A 14,882-nucleotide genomic window follows, 5' to 3' on the forward strand; every position below is an offset into this window, starting at 1 on the left:
ATACTTTTATATTCATTTTCTCTTGATTTCATGAGGTAAGGAGGGTAGGCATTTGTCCCAGTTTTCTCAAGGAGAAACTGAAACCTCACAGATTATGCCCTGACCTAATATGTTATGATTAGTACTTTGCTAGAAATTAGTTTGGCCAGAAATGAGGGCTCCTGATTCATATCTCTGTGTTCTCTTTTTTCCCCTCAAAAGATCCTGTGATAAAAACAAAGGAGTACATAAATAAAATTTGAGGGTCAGTCCTTTCTTTAAAACTTTGGATTAAAACACTGAGAGCTTCTGTTAAGTAAAAATAAATTCCCTAGGTCTATTATTAATACTCATAGAATATTATGTTATAGTAGCCAAAATATTGAGAATAGCAAATACTCTGCCAGACAGCCTCAGAATGCCTTGCAGATACTAATTGACCTAGTCTGCCCAATGACTCTGTGATGTGGGTACCACAAACACTCCTTAGTCTCACAGCTACTTAGTTTAGCAAGTGTGGAGAGCAAAGTTGGATAACAAGGGATATTACAGTGTTTAAAACAATTTGGTTCCTGATTTTCAGACAGCAGGTAGTGGGAGTTTCCGCGTGTGTGTGTGTGCTCAGTTGCTCAGTCGTGTCCGATTCTTGGCAACCTCGTAGATTATAACTTTCCAGGCTCCTCGGTCCATGGGATTTTCCAGGCAAGAATACTGGAGTGTGTTGCCAGTCCCTTCTCCAGTGTGTTTCCATAGCAAGGGACTTACTCAAATTTTTTCACTTCCTAAATTTAAATAACAAGGATGTCTATACTATTATATCTGCTTTATACTAGAGGAAACCAAGGCCGGGAAAACTGAAGTAACTTGCCCATGGCTGTCCAGCTTGTCTTTCCCTAGGACCCCTAGCTGTGTCCCAGAAGTTTTAGGACCTTAAGTTTTGAATGGAAAAGAGAAGGAGAAAGTTAGAACCTAGAATGTTAGAATATGGTTGTGGGGGTGGGTGGGGAGGAAGAACGGCTGTGGTGATCCAGGTGGGTGAGTTTAGGCCTAATGATATCCGCTTACCGATGATTTTACTTTGAAACCTGGCAAGCAAAAGCCTGACTTGTCTCTAAACTATCTGATGCTCAGGATCCTATTTATCTTAATGTTATTAGAAAAGGGATGAACTCAGCTGGAATCAGTGTTAACTCCTTGGCTTCTTTCTATGTGTCTGTCTGGAATTGGAGGTCTGAGATACATGCTGAATAAGTTCTGCTTCATTCAGCAAGTTGTAGAAGAAAAAAAAATTATTAGTGCTCTGTTTCCTAATGATACTCACTGGGCATTATTGCCAAGAGATGTTCCCTAAGAAAACAGTTTTATAGTCAAAGAGGCTTAGAAACCACATTATACAGCACCCACAAAGTATTGCGTATTAGCATTTTAAAGGCGTTCAGAAGTTCTGCAGGAATGAAGTCTGTTTAATTTTGCTTAACCAAGCATTTTTTTCAGACTATCTGATCAAAAAAATTTGCAAGGGGTTTCATTGTCATTTCATTTGCATAATATCTATTAGTATTCAATGGACCGAACCTTAGGAAATCTCAAAAAAATCTTCACCAACATAGATATTTTATGGAAAATCAGACCACTGCTTAGTTGAGATGATAATGTACAACCTATTTCTAGGAAGATAGAGCTACTTCCACATTTCCATGGCAACGTGCTTCTGTGGGCACAAGCTTCTTTTATGCACATCGCATCATTTGCCTCTTAAAACCACTGTGAGATAAAGTAGGGCAGCTAAACTTATTCCACTTGACCTAAGAATGTGGCTCGAAAATGTAGAAGTCACTCTAGCTCCTCAGATACCCAGAGCTGTGCTGATGGCTGTTGCTTTGTTCCACAAATGTGCTGAATCACTTAGGGGTGCTGGGGCTTTGAGTTCTATTTTTCATCGTGGTGATTGCTTTTGCTTGATCTAACAACCTCCTTTGCAGTGGTTCCCATTAATGGTCTTAGGAAGATGTCTGACTGATGTGGAAAGAGACATTAATGGCTATGGGACTGAAAATAGAAAAAGAACACTCTAGGAGAAAACAGAGGTAGTCATGTGTGTTCTAGACAGTTGAAATAACACTAAAGCATGAAAAAAATGATAGAGATTGGTCATTATGAAGTTGTGTTTACTTTCACAAAAATTTCTGAACATGGAGCAATAACCCAGAAGCCAATGAATTTATAAATATGTTTTTCAAGCAGTGAGGATTAGTTGTTGTTGTTCAGTTGCTATGTCTTCTCCAACTCTTTGTGACCCCATGGACTATAGCACACCAGGCCTCCCTGTCTCTCACCATCTCTTGGAGTTCACCCAATTTATTGTCCATTGAATCAGTGATGCCACCCAACCTCTCATCCTCTGCTATCCTCTTCTCCTTTTGCCCTCAATCTTTCCCAGCCTTGGGGTCTTTTTCAGCGAGTTGGTTCTAGGCTAAAATATTGGAGTTTCAGCTTTAGCAATAGTCCTTCCAGTGAATATTCAGGGTTGATTTCCTTTAGGATGGACTGGTTTGATCTCCTTGCTGTCCAAGGGACTCTCTGGAGTCTTCTCCAGCACCACAATTCAAAAGCATCAATTCTTTGGTGTTTAGCCTTCTTTATGATCCAGTTCACATCCATACATGACTACTGGAAAAACCATAGCTTTGACTAGATGGACCTTTGTTGGCAAAGTGATGTCTCTGCTTTTTAAAGTGCTGTCTAGGTTTGAATGACTGAATTAGGATTTGAGTCCAGCACCACTCAAAGCCTAGATACTTGACCACAAGCCAAGGAGTACTGAAGTGAACCTGACTGCTTGAGTGGAACAAATGAGCAGAAGTGTGTTAGTTACTCAGTCGTGTCCGACTCTTTGTGATGACATAGACTATAGCCAGCCAGGCTCCTCTGTCCATGGAATTCTCCAGGCAAGAATACTGGACTGGAGTGGGTTGCCATTCCCTTTCCAGGGGATCTTCCCAACCTAGGGATCAAATCCAGGTCTCCAGCATTGCAGGCAGATCCTTTACTGCCTGAGGCACCAGGGAATTAAGCAGAAGCATCCTGTAAATAGTCCTTTATCTGAATCAAGGATCACATTATGTTGTTAATTAAGCCTGCCATTGGAGCCATGTAGGTAGGCCCTTCAAGTTTGCCATTTTAGGGGTACTGTTGGTTTGTCTTGATGCTTAGACTCAAAGACATTTGCCCCAAGTTTACCCGGTTTGTTCATTCTCTCTGGAAAGTCCTAGGGGTAGCCTTATGACTCCCAAGGAGAGGGAATTATTACTGTATAACAGTATTTCTCTCTAGCCCCTTTTTGCTTTGTTAATCCAAATCTATGCCATTGATGAGTCTGAATTTCTTGGTATAGTAGAGGGAAAAGAATGTGAACTTTGCCTTCAACATTTTTAATAATGCAACTGTGTAGATGGTAAGTACCACTTTGGAACAAGGCCTTTTTTGTTGCATGGAGTCTCACTGTCAGTTATCACTGACTGTAACTTTATGGTAGTGGATATCCGGCTGGTTTGACGTTAAACTGTGATATGACTTTGGAAATGTGGGTCTGTGCCAAAAAGTGGTGTAAATAAGATTTCAGGTGGGAATATTTACTTATTTAAGACAACAAGCTAATTAAAAACTTAATCAGTTTGACATAAAACTTACTATGCGCGCATGCCAAGTCGCTACTGTCGTGTCTGACTCTTTGCAACCCTGTGGGCTGTAGCCCACCACGCTCCTCTGTCCATAGGATTTCTCTGGCAGGAATGTTGGAGTGGGTTCCATACCCTCCTCCAGGGGATCTTCCTGACCTAAGGATCGAACCCAGGTCTCTTATGTCTCCAGCACTGGCAGGAGGGTTCTTTACCTCTAGCCTCTAAATGCTTCTTACGCAGTTTGTCTTATATATTTAAAACAGGTCACTTTTATCCATTCACTGAAACTTATCCAGTTACTGTCTAAATATGAAAATAAACTGTATTTCTTTGCTCAGGGTATTCATTGAGCATTTGGGGGAATTGAATTTCTGTTAACCAATTTAACAGTTTATACCAGTCTAGATTCTAATGGTATTGATGGGCTTCTATGAGGTTTGGAACGCTTTGAAGGTAACAAACAAAACATCAAATATTGTTTGTAGGGAATGGGTTGGAAGGCGTGGGAGTGTTTCTAAAAGGGGGTTTTCCATATCCTTTTAGTTTATACAGTTCCTTCTAAAAGCTCCTTAGCCTTCTATGAAGCTGTTCCTGGTATATAAGGATGGATTTCTGCTAACTAGGTACCTTCCCTCAGGATCCTACTTATAGTTCCAAATCAAACCTTGAGGGGAAAGTCTCAAATTACATCCTACTCAATAATGAATTGAAATCTAGACCCTTAGGTACAAAAGAATAATGATGTTCATTTTCAAAGAGAGTGTTTTTCCTATTTGTGAAGATAAGTTGAAGATGCTAAAATGTGGCCCTTTGAGTAGTCATCATTTATAGGAGGGTGAATGTTTATGAAATGTCAGGGTCTGAAAACATCTCCCATTTTAGGGATGAGGTTACAGCAGCCAATTCATTTACATAAGCCAGGGAACACTGGATTAGTCTCTGGCTTTGTTCAAGCCCATCCATCCTGGGTCAGATAATCTAGAGATGAATGCTAAGATGATCTCCTGGTAATCCCTTGCGAGCTACAGAAATATTCTAAATGCAGTTTTTCTCTAAATTATCTCTAAATGATAATAAGTGGTAAGAAACATACTCTTAATGATTTATTCTAGCTTTTTAGGTTAACACTTAAAAAAGCAGGTTTCAGATATAGATGCTTTTGAATAGGAAAGGAATTAAACCACCAGTAACTAGCCTTAGGTACCATATAGAAAGACACTTAAACAGAGACGATACCAGCCCTTTTTTGTTTCTTGATCCATTCCACTGTGTCTATGTGCCTCTGTGTGTCTGTGTGTGTGAATTTAAAATTACTCATGTGCAATTAATAACTGGAATGAATTTTATTATAAATGGTGATACATAAACTGTTACTGGGAGAGGTTCCAACAAAGGGCTTTGTTTTTCTAAATGGTTCAGTTCAGTTCAGTTCTGTTCAGTCGCTCAATCATGTCCGACTCTTTGCGACCCCATGAATCGCAGCACTCCAGGCCTCCCTGTCCATCACCAGCTCCCAGAGTTCACTCAGACTCACATCCATCGAGTCAGTGATGACATCCAGCCATCTCATCTTCTGTCCCCTTCTCCTCCTGCCCCCAATCCCTCCCAGCATCAGAGTCTTTTCCAATGAGTCAACTCTTCGCATGAGGTGGCCAAAGTACTGGAGTTTCAGCTTTAGCATCATTCCTTCCAAAGAAATCCCGGGTTGATCTCCTTCAGAATGGACTGGTTGGATCTCCTTGCAGTCCAAGGGACTCTCAAGAGTCTTCTCCAACACCACAGTTCAAAAGCATCAATTCTTCGGCGCTCAGCCTTCTTCACAGTCCAACTCTCACATCCATACATGACCACTGGAAAAACCGTAGCCTTGACTAGACGGACCTTAGTCAGCAAAGTAATGTCTCTGCTTTTCAATATGCTATCTAGGTTGGTCATAACTTTTCTTCCAAGGAGTAAGTGTCTTTTTATTTCATGGCTGCAGTCACCATCTGCAGTGATTTTGGACTACCTTATTTGTGGAAAGAATGTAGTTTAATACTCTTAATTTGCTTTTACATTTTTTGCTAGGGCCAGTACATTGAGAGTTGTTTTCACTTTCCAATTTAAGAATGAACATTTCCCCCTAACTTCTTCCGTGGGATTTCAGGTAAATAGCCAACTTCATATGAGAACTTGATGTACTGCTTAGATGAAAGTATCAATATTAGATTATCAGTTATAAAGTCCAGTCCTGTAATTTGCTTTGTGCTGTGACAAACATTTTAAAAAAAATACCCAGGATTCTTTTTGTCTCAAGTAACAAACCTCAATAAAATGACTTTATCACATCGTCTTAAAAGAAATATTTCCAAATTAAAAAAGTTTCAGTAGCTCAATAAACTACTTTATTATCTGAGAGAAGTCTAGAAGGGCATGTTAATTCAGACAGTGAGAAAAATGCAAATCTAACAATGTCCCTAAGGAAAGTCCAGGATACAGCCTATGAAGAATAAGCAGGAAAGTGGGCTTAGGAGAATTGTCACGTTAAAGCTTCCAGAACAGTTTCCTGTTGGTCTGTTTTTTAATAGCCGTAGTAAGCTCCAGAAACATTGATGTAATATCTATATTTATTTTTCTAGCTAATTAACACAGCCAGCTTCAGATTCGTATTTTGTCATTTGTTTGTCCCTATTGGTTTCTGGAACTACCTTTGGAACATTTATAATTTTTTGTTCAAAATTTGTGTTTTGGCCCATTAAGACATCTCCCCAAAGATTTCTACTTTCTTTCTGTTTGAAGTTAATTTATTTTTTCCTCTTGGTTCATACTCTTTGCAGAAATACTTAAAATCAACTTAGGTCTTGTGTGATGGGGCTCCTGTCAAAGCACATTGCTCTGAAGAACTGTTGGGTCTGTGGCTGGCTGGGAACCTTAAATGCCCTCTTCTTCAGATTTTTTTTTAGTCTATTTCAAATAAAAAGCTTACTGTGGTACTTGGAATTTCCCCCTGTTTCCAGTTCTGGCCAGAAGTGTCTGTCTGATTCTTTTAACTTAATGTCCTCAAGAAGTTAATTTTATAAGCAAGTCAAAAGCATTGTGTGGTAGTAGAAAACCCATAAGAGTTAGGGATCAGATAAAATAGGCCAAATTTTTTAGTCTCTCTCTGAGCCTCAACTTTTTTTACCTGTAAAAGGGGGGCAATTATAGCAACTTCATAATGTTGCAAAGTTCAGATATGAAGTAAATAATCTAGTACTTTGCATCAGTTAAGTTTAATCACTCAGTAGTGTCTGACTCTTTGAGACCCCATGGACTGCAGCATGCCAGGCTTCCCTGTCCATCACCAACTCCCAGAGCTTGCTCAACTCACGTCCATTGAGTTGGTGATGTCATCCAACCATCTCATCTTCTGTCATCCCCTTTTCTTCCTGCCTTCAATCTTTCCCAGCATCAGGGTCTTTTCCAGTGCATCGGTTCTCCACATCATGTAGCCAAATTATTGGAATTTCAACTTCAGCATTAGTCCTTCCAATGAATATTCAGGATTGATTTCCTTTAGGATTGACTGGTTTGATCTCCTTGCAGTTCAACGGACTGTCAAGACTCTTGTACAGCACTGCAGTTCAAAAGCATCAATTCTTCAGTGCTCAGCTTTCTTTATAGTCCAACTCTCACATCCATACATGACTCTGGAAAAACTTTGACTAGATGGACCTAGCTTTGACTAGATGGATGGACCATAGCTTTGACTAGATGGACCTTTGTTGACAAAGTAATATCTCTGCTTTTTTAATATGCTGTCTAGATTGGTCATGGAGAAGGTAATGGCACCCCACTCCAGTACTCTTGCCTGGAAAATCCCATGGATGGAGGAGCCTGGTGGGCTGCAGTCCATGGGGTCGCTAGGAATCAGACACGACTGAGTGACTTCCCTTTCACTTTTCACTTTAATGCATTGGAGAAGGAAATGGCAACCCACTCCAGTGTTCTTGCCTGGAGAATCCCAGGGACGGGAGAGCCTGGTGGGCTGCTGTCTATGGGGTAGCACAGAGTTGGACATGACTGAAGAGACTTAGCAGCAGCAGCATCAGCAGCAGCATATTGATTAAAGCTTTTCTTCCAAGTAGCAAGCATCTGTACAATAAAGGGTCAATTATTTTTAAATCATAAGAATTCTACAATTTAATGTTAAAAACTAACAGAATTTTTATGAACCGAGCTGTTTTTGTTTACTCTTTTTCCCAGGCATATGCTGACTACTGAATTTCTCCTGTTACCTAGTTTATGATGAATCCTGAGTATCTATGTATCTAACAATAACTTTATGTTTTTTCATTATCTTTGTTCTGTTCAGTTTAAGAAGCAAGTTTAGGAAAGTTTTTTGTTATAGTCTGCTCTCTTTCAAAGTATATGAACCTAATAAACTTTTGACAGTTTTCAGTGAGTTTCTGTATTTAGGCAGTGGTTATTTGGCACTTCAAAATTAAGTGCCTTTCCAAATTGTTTTGCTGCAAAGCTATGCCATAAGAGGTTTTCATCCTTCAGGTTGCCTTGAAAATTTCTCTCTCTTACTTTCTCTCATTCTCTCTGGAAGATTGTGTTTCTAGACACTTTGCCACAAAACCTCCCATTCCACATCCTCTTCTTTCAATGTAACTCTGACACTCCTCCCACTAAAACATTGGTTCTGTTACCTCTTGGTCAATCTGGTGATACTGTGTGATAACATGTGGCTTTGAAAGCTAGGTCAGAAAAGCAATACAACTTCTGCCTGTCTCTGGATATGCTTGCCTTTGGAACCCAGCCACCATGGTGTAGGATGCCCAAACCTTTCCAAAATATACATACACTTTTTCTGGTTGACGACCAGCTCAGGGCCCAGCATCAACTCCCAGATGAAGACACCTTAAGATGATTATCACAGCGCTTAGGTGCGTGCTAAGTCCCTTCAGTTGTGTCCGACTCTTTGTGACCCTATGAACTGTAGCCTGCCAGGCTCCTCTGTCTGTGGGATTCTCCAGGCAAGAGTACTGGAGAGGGTTGCCAGGCCCTGTAGTCACTGGCTACCTTCAAGTCTTCTCAACATCATGCACCTGTGCTCTGGATGAAGTCCTGACCCACAGAATCAGTGCACATAATAAAACAGCACTTTTAAGATATTAAATTTTGAGGTGGTTTATAAATTAGCAGCAGTAATTGGAACCCTTTCCTTTCCTTTCCTACTCCCCTTCCCATGGGCATGTCAATAGAACTTAATTCTGTGTTACTCACATGTTTGAGTAGATGTGAAATGATAATTTATTCAGTGCTTGCATTGTGCTGGGCACCATTGGTTCCAAGCACTTTACTCCTCTTGTGTGTGTGTGTGTGAGCATTTTTCCTGATTACTTTTTATTTATGTTTACTTGGAGGATAACTGCTTTACAATGTTGTGTTGGTTTCTGCTGTACAACATGAATCAGCCATAATACTCATCTTACTTAGACACTCTAGAATACTGTAACAATGCCAATGATACTATAAGAGAACCACTGTTATTATTATCTGAATTTATAAAGGAGAAAAATCCAGAGGTTATATAATTTCTCCAAGGTCAAACATCTATTAATTGTTGGCTCCAAACCTCTTATTTTACATTTAAAATTACAGAGGCAAGTGAAAGTAGCAATCATAATTCTAGGTCAGAGAGAGCTTGGCTTACTTCATAGGTACATAGATTGAAAATATTAGGTTCCAAATACACAAAAAACATTTTATTCATTTAAGACTACTTCCTTTTAAACTTTAAAGAAAATAAAAGAAGTTAGCTATTCTTTTAGTAACTTAACTAGTTGCTGGGATTCAGGGAACTCTGAATTAATAAATCTAACCCTAAAAACCAAGATTTAGCATTACCTTATATCTTTTACAAACACATTTCCTCTAAGATGCACATTTTTTCAGCATATTAACAGATTAAAAAATGATAATGCTTTTGCAATGGATCATGTGTCATAGTTGAATTGGCAACACTTGAAACCATTTTTAGTGTTATGTATAAAATGATGATCTTACAATAGATTGTTTTATTTCAGTAAATTGTATGTATTTTACATTTTCAACCTATGAGAGATAGAATCTGGCAAACATTATTTTTACAACAAGGGCATACACATACAGGAAATGATAAATAACCCAAGAATCCTTCTAAATGATTGATGCAGTGTTAAACTGAAAAGTCAAGGATTATCAGAAATCTAACAGGCTCTGAAATGAGGCCAGCATTAGCCTTTCAGTACTTTTCTTGCAAATACATGTATTTTTTTTGTTTGTTTGTTTTTTGTTTTTTGTTTTTTTTTTAAATTTATTTATTTATTTTTAATTTTTACTTTACAATTCTGTATTGGTTTTGGCATAGATTGACATGAATCCACCACAGGTGTACATGCGTTCCCAAACATGAACCCCCCTCCCACCCCCCTCCCCACAACATCTCTCTGGGTCATCCCCGCGCGTCAGCCCCAAGCGTGTCATATCCTGCATCAGACATAGACTGGTATTTCGATTCTTACATGTTATTATACATGTTTCAATGCCATTCTCCCAAATCATCACACCCTCTCCCTCTCCCTCTGAGTCCAAAAGTCCGCTATACACATCTGTGTCTCTTTTGCTGTCCTGCATACAGGGTCATCATTGCCATCTTCCTAAATTCCATATATATGTGTTAGTATACTGTATTGGTGTTTTTCTTTCTGGCTCACTTCACTCTGTATAATCGGCTCCAGTTTCATCCATCTCATCAGAACTGATTCAAATGTATTCTTTTTAATGGCTGAGTAATACTCCATTGTGTATATGTACCACAGCTTTCTTATCCATTCATCTACTGATGGACATCTAGGTTGTTTCCATGTCCTAGCTATTATAAACAGTGCTGCGATGAACATTGGGGTACATGTGTTTCTTTCAATTCTGGTTTCCTCTGTGTGTATGCCCAACAGTGGGATTGCTGGGTCATAAGGCATTTCTATTTGCAATTTTTTAAGGAATCTCCACACTGTTCTCCATAGTGGCTGTACTAGTTTGCACTCCCACCAACAGTGTAGGAGGGTTCCCTTCTCTCCACACCCTCTCCAGCATTTATTGCTTGCAGATTTTTGGATCGCAGACATTCTGACTGGTGTGAAGTGGTACCTCATTGTGGTTTTGATTTGCATTTCTCTTATAATGAGTGATGTTGAGCATCTTTTCATGTGTTTGTTAGCCATCCGTATGTCTTCTTTGGAGAAATGTCTATTTAGTTCTTTGGCCCATTTTTTGATTGGGTCGTTTATTTTTCTGGAATTGAGCTGCAGGAGTTGCTTGTATATTTTTGAGATTAGTTGTTTGTCAGTTGCTTCATTTGCTATTATTTTCTCCCATTCGGAAGGCTGTCTTTTCACTTTGCTTATGTTTTCCTTTGTTGTGCAGAAGCTTTTAATTTTAATTAGATCCCATTTGTTTATTTTTGCTTTTATTTCCAGAATTCTGGGAGGTGGATCATAGAGGATCCTGCTGTGGTTTATGTCAGAGAGTGTTTTGCCTATGTTCTCCTCTAAGAGTTTTATAGTTTCTGGTCTTACATTTAGATCTTTAATCCATTTTGAGTTTATCTTTGTGTGCGGTGTTAGAAAGTGATCTAGCTTCATTCTTTTACAAGTGGTTGACCAGTTTTCCCAGCACCACTTGTTAAAGAGATTGTCTTTACTCCATTGTATATTCTTGCCTCCTTTGTCAAAGATAAGGTGTCCATATGTATGTGGATTTATCTCTGGGCTTTCTATTTTGTTCCATTGATCTATATGTCTGTCTTTGTGCCAATACCATACTGTCTTGATGACTGTGGCTTTGTAGTAGAGCCTGAAGTCAGGCAAATTGATTCCTCCAGTTCCATCCTTCTTTCTCAAGATTGCTTTGGCTATTCGTGGTTTTTTGTATTTCCATACAAATCTTGAAATTATTTGTTCTAGTTCTGTGAAAAATATCGCCGGTATCTTGATAGGGATTGCATTGAATTTGTAGATTGCTTTGGGTAATATACTCATTTTCACTATATTGATTCTTCCGATCCATGAGCATGGTATATTTCTCCATCTATTAGTGTCCTCTTTGATTTCTTTCATCAGTGTTTTAAAGTTTTCTGTATATAGGTCTTTAGTTTCTTTAGGTAGATATATTCCTAAGTATTTTATTCTTTTTGTTGCAATGGTGAAAGGAATTGTTTCCTTAATTTCTTCTTCTACTTTCTCATTATTAGTGTATACGAATGCAAGGGATTTTTGTGTGTTGATTTTATATCCTGCAACTTTACTATATTCATTAATTAGCTCTAGTAATTTTCTGGTAGAGTCTTTAGTGTTTTCTATGTAGAGGATCATGTCATCTGCAAACAGTGAGAGTTTTACTTCTTCTTTTCCAATTTGGATTCCTTTTATTTCTTTTTCTGCTCTGATTGCTGTGGCTAAAACTTCCAGAACTATGTTGAATAGTAGTGGTGAAAGTGGGCACCCTTGTCTTGTTCCTGACTTTAGGGGAAATGCTTTCAATTTTTCACCATTGAGGATAATGTTTGCTGTGGGTTTGTCATATATAGCTTTTATTATGTTGAGGTATGTTCCTTCTATTCCTGCTTTCTGGAGAGTTTTTATCATAAATGTATGTTGAATTTTGTCAAAGGCCTTCTCTGCATCTATTGAGATAATCATATGGTTTTTATTTTTCAATTTGTTAATGTGGTGAATTACATTGATTGATTTGCGGATGTTGAAGAATCCTTGCATCCCTGGGATAAAGCCCACTTGGTCATGGTGTATGATCTTTTTAATGTGTTGTTGGATTCTGATTGCTAGAATTTTGTTGAGGATTTTTGCATCTATGTTCATCAGTGATATTGGCCTGTAGTTTTCCTTTTTTGTAGTATCTTTGTCAGGTTTTGGTATTAGGGTGATGGTGGCCTCATAGAATGAGTTTGGAAGTTTCCCTTCCTCTGCAATTTTCTGGAAGAGTTTGAGTAGGATAGGTGTTAACTCTTCTCGAAATTGCAAATACATGTATTTTTACCCAGAGAACTGTCATCACAGATAGACACTTGGTAATCAGTATTTAATTGGGTCTCTGCTGGAATAAGGTTTCATAACCAAAATTCAGCCCTTTCATGCGTGCTAAGTCGAACGCATGACTGGTTTTGATTTTTACAGCCAAAATCCAGGGAAATTTCCTAGGGTACCTGCTGGTGTTGCCAAATACTTTCCTCTTCTGCAAATAAAGGCATCATTTGCATTCAAGGGCTCCAGTACCTCATTTTATCCTGACATTTCTCTTATCAAATTTATGTTTTGTAAATCAGTTATCATACAGTTATCTTTTCTAATTTATCACAGTATGTTTGCTAGCTTTTATGTCAATTTGTAGTTTTTAACTCATTGTAGTAGTAACTGGGCTAAATTTTTTTTTTTTTGTAACTGGGCTAAATATTGCTGGTTATTGTATTCCTCCACAGTATCTAATTTTCAAAGATCAGTCATGTTGCTAAAGGCTTAGTGATTTTATACACTCCAACAAACCAGTCTAAGAGCTTCATATTCATTGGAGGAATGATCACAGTGCAGTAGGAAATGGGATTCTTGCAGAAAGTGCTTTCAAAGGAAGGCATTGCACTGACCAGGTTGGCAGAACAGCTGCCTGTATTCAGGACTGGTGCGCCTGCTATGGGCATTGCAGATATGATCCCTGACTCAGGAGCTCCAGATTTGCTAGTTTATTGATTGGGGCTATTTCTCAAATAATAGGATTTCTTGACTGCTGAGGAAGCAAGGTTTCCAGATTGGTTTCTTTGATGCTCCTCTGAGAGTTTCCTTTTGATTCAAAGGGAAAAGTAACAAATATCTATTTTTAAATTAAATGAAACCTCTATTTTAATTCATAACATACAAATTGTAATAATTAAAGGCAAAATGAACTTTTAGGCCATTATGCTGTTTGTGATGAAATCCCTCAGAGATGTAGTGAAATCTAAGGCTCGATGGTTAGAATGGGGGTGTGTACAACTGCCATGGTTTTAAACAGCCCAGAGCAGAAGAGGCAGTAGGCAGTGTTCTGGGTTAAGATCAGAGGGATTAAAAGGAACCAGTTGAAAAGCTGAGTGAGAAGACTGTTTCAGGCAGTAGATATGAGTTAAAATAATCTGAAATGAGAAAGAGATTCTTGGCATGAGAGAGTAATATAAGTGCCAGTTTGTGTGGACACAGCAAGCAAAAGGAAGACTGGTACAAGAGTGCTGGAGGGCAGGCTGGGAGAACAAACGGATCGGTAGCACCTTATAGGCCATGAGTCATGGACATTGTTGCTTGCCTACTTAACTTTCCTTTTCTCCTTGTTGTGGACTAAATGTTTGCATCTCTCCAAAAATGCATGTGTTGAAATCTTAACTCCCAAATGTGATAGTATTAGAATGTGGAGATTGGTGACGCTAGTGGTAAAGAACCCACCTGTCAATGCAGGAGACATAAGAGAACACAGGTTTTATCCCTGGGTCAGGAAGATCCCCAGGAGGAGGGCATGGCAACCCACTCCATTATTCTTGCCTGGAGAATCCCATGGACAGATGAGTATGGTGGACTATGGTCCATGGGGTCACAAAGAGTCGGACACAACTGAAGTGACTTAACATGCATGCGTGCCTCTCGGAGGTAATTAGGTCATGAGGGTGGAATCCTCATGAGTAGGTTATTGCACTTATAAGAAGAGACCAAGAGAGTTCTTTGTCTGTCTGTCTCTTATATGTGAGAATACAAGAAGACAGCTCTCTGTAGAGTGTGCGTGCATGCTTAATCGCTTCAGTTGTGTCTGACTCTTTCCAATCCTATGGACTGTAGCCTGCCAGGTTCCTCTGTCCATGGGGTTTTCACTGCAAAAATACTGGAGTGGGTTACCATGCTCTCTTCCAGGGATCTTCCTGACCCAGGGATCAAACCTGGGTCTCCTGCATTGTAGTAGGAAGATTCTTTACCACTAAACTGCTGGGGAAGCCCAGAGTAGGACGAGAGCCTTCACCAAAAACCCAACCATGCCTACACTCTGATCTCACATTTCTAGCCTCCAGAACTGTGAGAAATAAATGATTATTGTCACTCAGACTATGATATTCTGTTACAGCAACCCAAACTAAGACATCCTTTTTTTCTGAATGTGTGAATCTGATACATCTTCATGCATTGCCCTTAT

Source organism: Oryx dammah, unplaced genomic scaffold (genome assembly GCF_014754425.2).
Source record: "Oryx dammah isolate SB20612 unplaced genomic scaffold, SCBI_Odam_1.1 HiC_scaffold_18, whole genome shotgun sequence".
Classification (NCBI taxonomy): domain Eukaryota; kingdom Metazoa; phylum Chordata; class Mammalia; order Artiodactyla; family Bovidae; genus Oryx; species Oryx dammah.